This window comes from Varanus komodoensis, unplaced genomic scaffold (assembly GCF_004798865.1).
Source record: "Varanus komodoensis strain SLA01 unplaced genomic scaffold, ASM479886v1 scaffold88, whole genome shotgun sequence".
Taxonomy (NCBI): Eukaryota; Metazoa; Chordata; class Lepidosauria; order Squamata; family Varanidae; genus Varanus; species Varanus komodoensis.
The window spans coordinates 576394-589723 of NW_025336576.1; positions in this window are offsets into that span (position 1 = coordinate 576394).

Sequence of the window (13330 nt, forward strand, 5' to 3'; positions counted from 1 at the left end):
AAGTGCTTGCAGGATGCTCCCTCAGAGTGTTTCCAGCAGCAGCTGAAGAGCATTTCTTGCTCCGTCATTTTAGAAACAAGTTTTAGTGCTTCAAGGCCTTTGCTCAGTTTTCTGCCTGCTGCAGGTTTAATTCCTGGTTTTATTATGTTTTACATCACTTTTATCTGGCCTGTTGTGTTGTCATGGTTTGAGTTATCTTGTATTTTATGTTCGGATTTTGTACAGAAGACTTTGGGTGGCTTCAAAATTTAATAGAGTCCTAGCACTGTAATAAGGGGAGAGACTTCTTATAGGGAATTCTAAGTGCCCGCAAACATCCACAGTTGCTGGTTCTCCCTTGGAAGAAACCTTACCAGCTAAACCAGTTTAAAACCAGTTCTACACTGTTGTGTAGATGAAACAAGCCTACTCCAGACTCCAGCAGAAGCCTGAGCAAGAGGAAGTGAAAGGTGTAGGCCTCTTCTACCTCCTCATCCCATGACTTCCAAAATAGGTCTTGAGGAGGGGGCAAGCCTTGACCTTAGTCTCGCTCTTCCCCCCGCTTGAAAACGTACTCTGAGGATGGATGCGGGGTCCTGGCAGCAGGTGTGCATCCTCCCAGCACACACGAAGGCTTGTCTGAGTTCGCAAAAGGGCGCAGCATGCAATTAGCTGGTGCGCTGACAGCTGAGCAGCCTTGGAAAGGAATGTAGAGGAGCCACGAGGAGGAGAGGCCGGGCAATGGCGACTCATCATGGCGGCTGGGTGGGCATGGCAGGGCCAGCGGGGACCCTGATGCCCACAGGGGGTGGCCAGCAGGGAGGGCTTACCAAGCGGGACCTGGCCGGCCACTGAGGGAAGCCGGATCCTGGCCACTATGGGCCTGATCCTGCCGGGCCTACCTCCTTTTTTGCCAAAGCCCATTGCTCCCTCCCAGCCTTCCGCAACATGACTACAACCCTGATCTTCCCCAGCTGTTGGACATGACAGGTAATGACAATGGAAACTGTAGTCCACTGCACCTACAAGGTGCCGGTTTGAGGAAAACTGTTCCCTCCCATGCGCCATTTTGTTTCGTCCGTCGTGGGATGGCAGCGTCGTATTTTGCTCTGGCGCTCCTTCTCCAATCCTCTTTTGCGTTTTCCCCAGGCTGCAGGTTTACAAAACGCCAGATGTGTAGATGTTGTGCAGACACACAATCCATTTGGGAGTAGAAGGCGAGAGATACAGATGCACGAATTCCCCTTCTTGGAGGCCTTGCTGGTGGATCCAGTGTACTGGCAGAAGTGGGCAGACCACTACACAGAGTGAGGTGTGGGTGGGAGGTGGAATTCCCCCCAGTATCTCACCTCTGAACTTGGCCTTTGCTCTACCGATGCTCACCTGCACCCCCTTGTCACTCTGGGTGGAATGCCAGCGACCTTCCAAGTTCTTGGGGCTAAGAGATGCATCCCCACGGAACTATGTTCTCAGCTGCCAGCCTGCATCGTTCCCTCCCCAGCCCTTCATGCAGAAATGCTTGCAGGGAGCTGGCCAACTGGATGGATTTATCTCTGTCGTCCCCTTCTTTCGGCTCCTCAAGGCAAGGGGACAAAGGAAACAATCGGGAGGACTCAAAAAGACACTGGGAACTTGCACAAGGGAACAAGGAATTGATATTGTGTTTATTCTCCAGTTCACATGGCAAGTCTGGGAGAGGAAGGAGGTGGAAAAGCAACATTGGCTTGTCTTTCAAAGAAGCCTGATGGGCACTTCCTAATGCAGCCTGTTTCCTGCCCCCAGCACGTCAAAACTACTCCTTTCCCTCTGCTGAACAGATTTTTGCAAGTTTAGCACATGCTGAAATGCATTCTGTGGGGGGGAAATACAACATTTTTAAAAATTGTGATATAACTGATCTAAAAAACTCCAGGATAGAATGGTATGAGGAAGATGCTTTGGGGTGAGCGTTGTGTGATATGTCAGCAGGTCAGACACCACTAATGCCCCCGGCCAGATCACAAATGACCAGTCTGTCCAACCCCAGCCCACCGCTCAGAAGGATCCGAGTCACGCAGGGCACCGACATCCTCTGACCAGGCTTGCCACCACCACAGCCAAGACCAAGTCTGGAGAAACGTCTTACGGGGTTCTGGGGGAACGCAACCCTCTTCCCCTGGATCCTGCCAGCCCCCAGAGTCCCCAGTGGCTTTTCCACGAGGAAGGCTGGGACAGAGATTTCCTTCCGCACCTCAAGTCAAAGTGGCTGGTGAAATCTCACACCCCCAATGCATGTTACACCCTAAAATAAAATAGTCTGAATGCTCAGATTCTGAACTTGCTCTCCCACAACTTCCACAGCTGTCTGGGGGATCATGGGAGTTGCAGTCCCCTCCCTGGAGGGCACCAGCTTCAGCAAAGATGTCCTACTCTCTGTGGGGGTTTTAGCTGCTGTTCTGTCTGCATCTGCCGAGGGCTGGAAGCAGGATCACTGGAAATCTGCCCGGGCTCTTTCATCAGCACAAAACGCACATGCTTGCAGCCGGAGCACACGGAGGGTGACCCACTTAGCTCTCCCGAAAAGGGCTGAGGGCGAAACCAGCCGCCCTCATTAACACAAACACACACGGCGCTGTCGCTGCTGCTAATTATTACCCACAGCTTCGCCCGGCTGAGCCGATGAGCTGCATGGGGCTCTGGGGCAGATCGCGGGCTGCGCTGCACCACCCATACTCGGAGTGCGGAGCCAAGCAGCAGCCTCCCTGGCCAGTCACGTGGCAGCACTTGGCTGCTCAAAGTGTGTCTGCTTTGGAGAACTGCCTTTGGGGGCCCGGTAGGGGGAAGGGCCCTGGCCCCGTTGGAGCTCAGTCCGCCCGTGGCTGTGGGGTGCAGGCAGAGCAGGCAGGGCCTTGGGCCGACAGCCAGGACCTCGCAGCCCGAGTGGCCACCGAGAGGGTGGTGGAAAGCGAACCCCTCTGCATTTCTGCAATCGCGGTGGCCAGTTATGTGAGCCAAAAGTGCAAAGCTGCGTGTGCTAAAAGCAGCTTTCGCGCCCAGAACAGCAGCTGGAGGGAGCGGGAAGAGGAAGGTCTGTGGGGCACTCCAGAAGTTATTTTTTACTTTTCTATTCTTTACCTTTCCTCCAAGGAGCGCAAGGCGGTGGGCAGGATCCGCCGCCTCCCCTGCGAGCAAAGTTAGGCTGAGGCTCAGCTGCCGGGACACACTGAATGATCGAGGCTTAGAAGCCACGAGGAAGGCCTCCGGGGCCTTCCTAAAAGTGTGCGGTAATCAGGTCTCATGTGGCCCCACAAGGCTGGCTTGTGAGGGAGGCACAGTGGCACCGGCCAAAGAGCTGCTCCCGAAAGGTCCCCGGAGCTCTTTCTCTTCTCCATCCTGGGCTGCTTGTGTGGAGCAGCCGAATGGGCTTGACCTGGGTTTGATCATCGGCCTCCCCACGGGCCTCACTCTCTGGCTGAGACAACGTCAGCAAGGAGCAGGAGACTTGCAGGCTCCCCAGCTCTCTGCCTGTCCAGCCACCAAGGGAAGCCCTGAAAAGAAGAGGAGCAGGATGGTGGGATGGTGCGATGTGCTGTCCTGCAACAGCAGGGGGGTGGGCTCGATGGCCTTCATGACCCCTCCCAACTCCACTCTTCTACGATTCTATAGGAGCAGCAAGAGCAGCTGGTGGTGAGAAGACAGACGCTTGTGGGGGCAAAATGGCCTTGCTTAAGGGCCCTTCGAAACCTGGAACTGGCCCTGTTTTAATTGTCCTCCCACAACCGCAACTGGCCATGTGGTTTTGACAGCAGCAGGAGAGCACCTGGAGGCTGCGCCGGTGGCATCTGCAGGCTGCCTTCCGGCTGGGGGCTCCGCACACCTGGAGTACACGGCTGGGTGCACTGGGGGCCTTCTGCCTTAGTCCCCTTTCCCTCCTGGCTGCTGGCCTGCTTCTGGGGAGCATTTGCACGTTCTTGTTAGGCTGGCCAGTGTTTGCCTCCACACATTACAGGCACACGGCAGCACCCAGAAGGGAAGCAAAATGAGCAGCCATTGAGGGTCTCTTGTTAACTGGGCATGATAATGGGTGTCTTGTAACAGTGCTTTTTTTTTTTAAATTCTTCAACAAAGAGCTGGGCAATGGGTCACTGGGGCCTCATGGTTTTTAGGGTCCCTTATTGACCGGGAAGGAGTCTAGAGTAGCACTGTGTGATGCCGGAAGTGTTTCGTGTACTAGAGAGACAACTGAGAACATACGTGGCGAAAAGAATCAAAGCAGAAGGCGTCCGCTGATCTACATGTTAGGTTTAGACCCAACGAACCACAATGACGTTGCAGTTGCATTGCTCTTAATGTGCAAAGAAACAATACTCACTTTTTTGCTGGTAGAAGCCCCCTGCAGCCCCCAGGACATGTTGGGTGGGCTCACATCGCAGGACAAACAACCCTGCATGGTAACCACCATTCGTGGCTTTCTACCCAATTCACCCAACAGACGAGCAAGGTGTTTCCACATCGGTGCGTGTTCCATTCCCTCCACGCCAACCTCCTTCTGCTGCCATGTACGCTGTTGGATGCCGCACCTGAAATTCAATCCCAAGATGCAGTGCTTCCTGCCAACATCACCCACCCCTTCCCAGTTGGTCCACGAAGTCCCCAGGGCGTGTCCTCTATCTCCCCTCCCTTTTCTTTTTCCCCCAGGTCCTTCGGCCAAATTTGCCTTTTAATAAACGGATCTTTCTGTAGAAATCACATCTCTTCTCGTGTTCCTTCTCCAAGGCAGAGCATCCTCCTGCTGCCCCAACAGACGCCTGAATGGCCAGGCACGGAGGGTTCTGTCTTGCTGCCAGCCCACCCCTCCAGCATCCCCTCTCCAACGCCCTTTACCTTCCACCTCTTTGGGTCAACACAACGGCTTGTCCTTCTGCCCTCTCCCCGGCCAGAAAATGCACCCCCATTTCCATAGGATTGCACCCTTTGAGTGACACCAAGTTTGACCCTCCATTTGCAGAAATGAAGCTGTTTTCCAGTTTTCCAACAGACTTTCTGGAGAAGCCGGGACAGGACAAAGGTGAGGGAATGCAAAGGGGGCGGCGACAACAGAGAACCTTGTGATGCTCGTGTGGAGTGGAACTGGCTGGAATCCCGAACTGAAGCACGGGGCTCCAACCTCGAGGCGTGCTTGCTTTCTGTGTGTGTGTGCAACAGTCGGGCGGCTGCGCTCACCCTGCAGTGCGGAACCCCCAAGGAAGGGCTTTTTGGCCTGGTGCTTAGCCACGCAGCCATGAGTCCCAGCCACGTGTTCGTGGCCCTGAGGCAAGAGGGGCGGCGGCTGCCAAAGATCCTAATTACAGAGCAGTTTGGCTCAGCAAGAAAATGACAGGGTTTGGCTAATTACAGACCTGGTGAGCTGTCATTTTCACTTCTTAGTCCTGGTGGGAAAAGCAGAGGAGTCACCTTTCACTTGGGAAATTTAAATCAATTAATCAAAGGAGCACAGGGAAATGGGAGAGCCACCCCTACCTCTGCTTGGCTTACCTCTGTCTTACTGACATCTTTTAGCCCCAAAGGTGGATTCAGACAAATTCTACCTCAACACCAACCTAGAAGTGCCCAATTCTAGTATTGCGTCCAGCTGCACGCGACAGACTTTCATGTGCTGCCACTCACCACGATGTGCCTCCTACTTACAAGGCCCAAGGAGCATTGAAGAACACAGGCAGCTTGTGCGTGTGTGTCCTGCGTCTTTCGTACAGCGAGCGGCTGCTAATTTACCCATTCAAGCCCATGGAGAGCACTGAATGGGCCCCTGGTGCTGCCACAGGTTCTAGGGTGCTTGCAGCACCCCCCTTGTGCGAAGCAGTCTTGGGGCTTACAAAAAGGAACCCCCCAAATGTGAAAGCTCAGATTGCGACAAGCAAGCAGAGCTGGCTGCTCAGAGATCGGCTGAGCTGGCCTGGAGTTTCTGCTCCAGCTGTTGCCATTTTAGGAGTCCCGAAACCCCACTGCCCTGAATCCCTCAAGCACAAGAGAAGACTGTCCCCAAACCCTCAAAAGTCCTTGCATTATAACTGGGGTGTCTCACCACAATGTGCCCTTCTTCACCCCAGCAGTGCTGAGCTTTGCAGGCAGCAAACACGGAATTGCCCGGCTAGTCAGAAACACCTGGCGCTTTGACCGCGGGAACTCTGGCTCTTGACCCTTTTGTGCCAGACTGTACCTGCGAATAGAGGGCAGGGAAAGCGACGTAAGCACAAGGCGATTCACGCCTAGGAATGGACCCTCTGCATCCTTTCTGAAACGGTGACCAGTCCCAGCCCTTGGCCAGCTTTCTTTCGTTCACCATCATCCTGTCAAGAGACATGTCTAAATTGGCATACACTTAAAGAAGCAAGGCATTGGCATGGAACCCCTTTAAAAATGACTCCCCGAGACTCCAGAAACAGTAATGTGCCGAAGATGCAGCCGCTCTCCAGCCAATGGCACGCGGGCACAGGAGAAATCCAGGCAGTGAGAGTGCTCAGCCGGCACGCAGCGGGTGGCTGGATTCCCTGCGTGCGGGTGAGTCACCGGCAGCTGCGTGGCTTTGCTGCAGAGACAGGAGAGTTTGCTCCGTGGAGCCGTGTGCCCTGGGAGGGGGAGGCACAGCATTTCTGCGCCAGGAGGACTCACATTGTCGGGGGGGGGGGGGGGGCAAGCACCTGACTGGGATGCTTACCATGCGCAAGGCACCCCCTCCTGTGGCAATGAAGCGGAAATCAACGGCACCCCACCTTTCCTTTGCACCGGCATCCACCTTTCCTTTCCTGGGGGTGCATTACAACTCCCATCGTTCCCAACCACTTCCTTGGCCACCTCATTTGGGGATGAGCGCAGAAGTTGGGAGGCAGGCTGGAGACAGAGGGCGACTGGAGAGGAAATGAGGACATTAAAAACTTGAGAGCCAGGGTGCTGGAGTGGTTAAGAGCGCAGGGCAGGGACTCCTGCGATGCGGGTCCAAGTCCCCGCTCAGCCATGGATCCCACGGCGTGTCTTTAGGCCAGGGACAGAGTCCCAGCCCAACCTACCTTTCAGGGCTTTTGTTGTGGGGATAAGATTGAGAGCAGGTGGGGAATGATGCCAGCTGCTTTGAGTTCTTTAAAAAGGAAAAGGAGACTATACATGGAATGAGTAAATAAAATCCAGCAGGTTGACCCCTTCTACGCTTTGAATGGGCCGGTCCTGTTCCCAAACCGCACCACAAGGCTCCCAGTTTAAGTGACAGAAAATCTGGCAAGGGAAGCGGCAACTGCTGGATAATCAAACGGAAGGAATCGTACAAGGCACAGCAAAGAGATTCTCTGTGACAATAATAGATGGTATGGAATTTAGGCAGTAGGGATTTTGGAACTTAGGAAAGTAGGCAGTAGCTCATCTCTTCCCATTCCTAGGGGAAACGGGGCATCCCCATTATCCCACTCCAAGCCCTTCTCCCCCCTGAAGCCAGGCTTGCTTTTCCATCAGAGAAGCACCTCTTCCTTTCTGCTGGCCGTTTGCTGATCAAAAAGTAGCTCTTTCTCTTGCACACCTGGAAAAAGCACACGCTCAGACCCGGAGGCAGGTTTCCTCTGAATGCGGAGGGATTTCCAGCTTGTGGTCGCAGCGCCCGCCTCCGTTTCCTGGGGCTGTTTCTTTGTTTCAGCCAAAACGAGGAGAGGAGCTGCAAGCCGCGGGGGCTGGATCCCCTGGCCTTTCACGCTCTCCCCACCCACCAGTCAGCGGGTGGGGTCCCGGTTTCTCCCCATTCGAACGGGCTGAACAGCCTCCCTGGGGCTCTGCTGGGGGCGGCTGTGAGCTGCAGCCTGCACAGATCGGTGCTGGGAAAGGTCCCACTGCCCGAGGCCGGGAGGGTGCGTGTCCCCCGCCTCCCTGGCACGAGAGGTGAGGGCCTCTGGAGAGCCCTCCAAGGCCACCTGCCGTCTTTGGTGAGTGGCATCGTGAGTCAGCTTTGCCAGCTGGGCTGCTGGTCCAGGTTGTTCTGACCCTGGACCCTACCCCGTCTCTGCGGAAAGCGTGGTCATGGCAGGGGAAGGCACTGGCCAGGCTCAGACAACACGGCCTGTCACGCTGGTGCTATTCCACCACAGTCAGTTTGGTCCTTAGAAGCCAGGATAAGAAGCAAGTGTTTGTTCTATAGTTTCTCTGTACCATGATGGCTCGTTGTGTTGTCCGAACCCAGGTTTATGGTTTCCACAGTCCTGGTATGCATCTTACCAGAGAGTCCCCTGGAAAGAGTGGCAACTGCAGGAGTTGCTCTGGCCATCCAGCCTCTATGTGTGGACCAGTGAGGAAGAGGCAGGCGACACAGGCAGGGAGCAGTGCACCCTGGGACTGAACTTCAGGCACAGTGGCTGAATGGACATGCATCCATCGCAGGAGGACTGAGAGGGAGGATGGAAACCACAGTGGGGTCGAAACCACTCGATTGTCTGACAGGCAGCGCATGACAAGAAACCCCATGAGCCATGGCAACCGGGAGGGCAGGGCGGTGGGTCAAGTTGTGTGAATGCCACCTCTGCCTTCACGAAAAGCCCCTCACTCTGCGGGAGGAGGACGCACACACGCCAGGCGGGAGGTCCCAGCTGCTTCCGTGCGGGGCTGGGAAGGACTCTGCGGGGAATGCCGGATTTCAGTGGGGCCAGGGAAACACTGCTGGGACCTCCGGAAAGGCATGACAGACACAGGGGCTGCAGGGGGCAAGGCTCTCCTTGCCGATGTCTGCCCTGCTCCCCGCTCTTGCCCCAGTTTGGGTGAATGTAGGCCAGCACTGCTCTGAGTCGTGCGCGGCCACGTGCGGCAGAGCTGCCTCCCAGCCTCGCCCTCTCAGGAAGTGCAAGAGGGCACACACCCCGTCCCGCCTGCTGGGCCAAGCCTGATTCACCGGCCTGGAGCGAAGAGCCATGCAAATGCAAGAGGAGGGGGGCGGGGGGCAGGGTTGCAGGCCTCAAACAGCCTGTGGTCGCCAGAAAGAGCCGTTCTGGCAGAGCGAGGGACTGGCCAGAGCCGCCCAGCGAGCGCCATGGCCGAGTGGGGCTGGAACCCGGATCTCCAGGGTCCCAGACCGGCATGCGCACCCTCCACATCGGCTCTCACGGCCCAGGAAATGGGGCTGGTCTCTCCCCCACGCTGCCGTGGCCACTGCACGCTTTTCTGCTCCTCCAGGCCGCCTTTGCGGGGCTTGCCCACTGCATAACAACCAAATCCACCGGACGAGCCACAAAGTGGAAGCCTGGAGGCTGAGAAGCCCCCCAGAAAGCCGCTTCAGGAAAACAGCAGGCCCCGAGCAAAGAGCGAACGGCAAGGGGAGCGAGCGAAGATCCACCTCGTTACCGTCCCCAAGACACCCTCCGCGGGCATCCAGCTGAGGGCGGCCCCTGTTCGCAGCTCTCCTCTTGCCCCTCCCTTGCTTGGCAAGCAGCGAACCGGCCCCTGCGGCGCCCCAGCGCTGCCCAGGCCAGAGCGGAAGGCCAGGGGGAAGCGGGCCGCGGGACGGGGAGAGGCCAGGGGGCTCGTCTTAGTCTTCAGGCAGCTGACGCACCGTGTGGGAGGACTGGGCCGCAGCATCCCCGGGGGCAGCCAGGTGTGCTGGCAGGGTGCCACGCAAGCGAGGGGCGCCAGAGATGGGCAGCCAACAGTTGCAGAAGCGGAAATGCAGAACACTTTCAAGACTGAGCTTCCACTCAGTCCCAAGAAAATGCTTTTGGAAGTGGTGCCAGGGACCCTTCCAAACAAGACGTCGGAGTGATTCAAGGACGTGACAACAGAGCGAGGATCACAATCGCTTCCACATGGAAATCGCCGGCGCCCCCGATGACGGAAGAATGGAGGAACAGACTGGCAGAATATGCCGTGATGGCAAAGTTAACTAATGATGTGAACAGAAGACCATTAGAAGAATTCAGTGATAAATGGAAATTTTGACTATGCTCAGCATGATTAATGGGATCTGAGGGGAGTTTGGAAAAGGAAAAATAAAGCAGTAGAACATTTGAAGCGATTGGAAGATTTGTTGTTGTATAGATAAATTATTTCTTTTTTGCTAAACTCCCACAGACCATTGAAAGACAGGAAGATAGATAGATCTGGGGGGGCTGGATGATAGGTTGTACAGTGGTACCTCAGCTCACGAACGCCTCAGTTCACGACCAAATCTTGCTTTTTATTTTGTTTCTTACCACTTATTGTGTGTTCAACTGGGGGCAAAACAAGTCAGGCCGCTCCCTGATCCACCTGTTTCCTCTGCAGCTCAGCCTCAACTTCGGTCTTGTAACTCGTTTCTTGGGCAACTTCCCTTTTAAGTTTGGAGCTGGCTTGCAAGCGAGGAGTGCTCTGAGCTCAGCCGAGCCGGCAGGGTACGCATGCCCAAGACAGCCCACCAAACTTCCACCCGCCAAGAAATGCTGGGGACCCCTCCTCCAAGCATCCGGCGGAACAGCCGGCTTTCGCTCAGGTCGCGCCCTCCTCCCTGGAGGAGGACCTGCCTGGTGCCGTGCCTGAGAGCCGAGGCCAGGACGGGCTCGCTGGGAGCAGGTGGCTTGGAGAGACCCGCCCACGCAGCGCCTTGGGAGCCGCGCACACGGGCCCGTGCGCCCTGCAACGGGAGCGGCGACCGGCAGGCCTGCCCGGTGCTGGGTTCGGGTCCTGCCAAGCCGGGCTCATCCAGCACCGCGGAACTCGGCCTCTGCCTCGCAAGCGCTGGCGGAGCGGGCGGCTGCACCTGCCGGGCCCTCCGCGGCAGGGGAGCGAGCGCGCGGGCAGAAGCTCCGCGGGGCCAGCGCGGCTGCAGCGAAGGCGAGGGCCCCCACGGGCCCTCCGCCCTCGAGGGCCGGGGCGAGGCCGCGCTGGCAGCAGAAACTCGTGTCCGCGGCAGGTGACTGGCTGGCCCAGTTGGGGATTCGGAGTGGGAGGGTGGCTTGGGGCCAGGCCAGGCGAGGCGAGGCGAGGCCAGTGTGGGAACTGAGCTCTACCCAGTACAGAGTCGGAGGGAGGGACCAGAGTGTGCTTTAGGACGTCCAGTCCCTTCGGGCAATGCCTGGCGCACGTGCAGACAGAAAGTGGGCGGCAGCTTCCGTCCCCCTGCAAACATCAGTGCTGGGGGAGAAGGCAGAACGCAACTCGAGGCACCCGGGAGGGGTTTTGAGAGCTATAGCCCACCTTTTCTTTTTCAAGAACTCAAAGCAGCTTCCATCGTTCTCCTCCTCCGGCTCTCAAGCTTATCCCAGCAACAACAACCCTGCTAGGTAGGCTATGAGAGTCTGTGCCTGGCCCAAAGTGACCCAATTGGCTCCATGGCTGAGCGGGGGCCAGAACCCGGTCGCCCCCGCCCCCGCGCTTAACCACGCTCGCTGTTGTTTCTGCACCACCTGACAGCGCAAGGTCTCTGGGTGGTTTACGACAACACATTAAACACAATATAAAATGCCAATTAACAATAAAAACATCATAAAAAGTGCAGTGCAAATTTTAAAAGCTGCACTGAAAACCAAACGTTAAAAGCTGCCATAGTCTAGACAAATGAACTCACAAAACCTGTTGGGCAGCTTCAGGAAAATATTAAAGCTCATTAAGTACCACGGCATGAAGGAAAGTGCTAACCTGGCACTGAAAAGAGATTAGCGTTGGCACCAGGGAGGCTTCCATGGGGAGCTTCTAGCATAACTGGAAAAGCCCCGCTCCTCATTGCCACCAGCTGAGCCTCCCGTGCAGAGAGAGTTGGGGGCAGGCAGGCCGCAGGCCTCGCCCGGAGCATCTGGGGGGATCGCACGACAGTGCTCCAAAGCCGCTCTGTCGAACGCAGCGGCACTGTGGCGACCAGGTGAGCCCTCTTCGTGCTCCCTCCTTGGCCTACCTTGGGCAGCACCCAGTGTTGATGGTCGGCATCCGGCTGGTACAAGACCTGCTGGCACGATGCCACTCGCATGCTTCTTTACTTTATTTCTATACATGGAAACATAGAAACAGAGCGAGCCAGAAGGGGTGCCCCGGGCCATCTAGTCTGACCCCCGGCTCCGGCCGGCTCCGCTCACGACATGCGAGACGGTTCTCTTGGCAGCGAGAGCAATTTTTGCAGGGAAACATCCACCAATGTATGCTACTGATGTTGCACGAAAAGTTGCTTCTGTCAGTGGAGTAAACCGAGTGGCAGTGTTGCTACAGCCACATACCTAAACACACAGAATTTTAGATACATATGCATTTCAACAAAAGCTGGAATTGGACTGGGTAGCTCTTCGAACAGAAGGCAGGCTGAAACGAGAGAGCTCTCTCCGCTAAAACAGTGCACCTGGCCACGCTGGAGAACACACGGAGAGGCAGAAGGCCCGGCTGCCCCCACCCCCCATGCCAGTTCCTGGTTCCTGCCCACGCTATTTCGTCTCCCGCTTAATCAGATTCACTCTTCCCGGCTGCTGCTTGGGAAGGTGCCCAGGGCTGCAGGAAGGCAGCTCCCTCTCCCTCCACCAACGTGGCCGGCTGCTCTGTGCCAAGGCCTGGAGTCCCTGTCGGCGCTGCTGAAGCTGATGCGGTGCCACCTGCCTCCACAGCCTGTGTGACCGGAGAAATGAGCCTGGAGCGGCCTCCACCTTGGTCCTCTTCCAGCTGCAATATCAGAGGATGAGAGAGAGAGAGAGAATTCCCTCGAGGGAACCATGGTGGAGAAATTGCCATGATTCTGAGGGCAGTTCCGAATACTGGAGGGCCATTTAGTGGGTTTTAGCTCGGCATCGGGGAATTCCAGACTGAGCGTGGGGGAGCAGGAGTAGAGCTGCAGACGGATTCCCTGCTTGACATGGCAGTGGTCCTGGGTTCACCCTGCAGCATTTCCCATGAAAAAGATCAGGCAGAAAAGGATCCTTCCAAACCTCCCAAGAAGAGGGGCCATTTTGATGGAAATACTCTGCTGCTTCCTGTTTGTGTATGCTTTAAAGTTGCAAAACCTTGTTGCTAGAAGAAAAGAAGAATGTACAAAAGGGACGGATACATTAAACACCAAAGCAAGGTCTTGCAAGAGGGCAGCAGCAAGGGGAGAGGTGCAGAAGGGGCCTTTAAGAGCAGCGAGAAGCTCCTGACAAAGCTCCAAAGAGCCGCGAGAGCGTTGCCAGGGCTGCCCTCTTCCTTGGGCAAAGTGCAGAGCCCAGCACACGCGAGGGCGGCCATGTGTGTTACTGCGGACCGTCTTCCGCGTTGAATGTGTCCCCTGGAGAACTTCGGAACCCTTTGCCAGGCTCCATGGTACCAAATGGGAGCCTCCAGTCTATCGGGCAGTATATACAAATAGAACAAATAAATAAATGATAAAACGCAGAAGACGAAACGGGAAAGTCAACCAAAGAAGTCA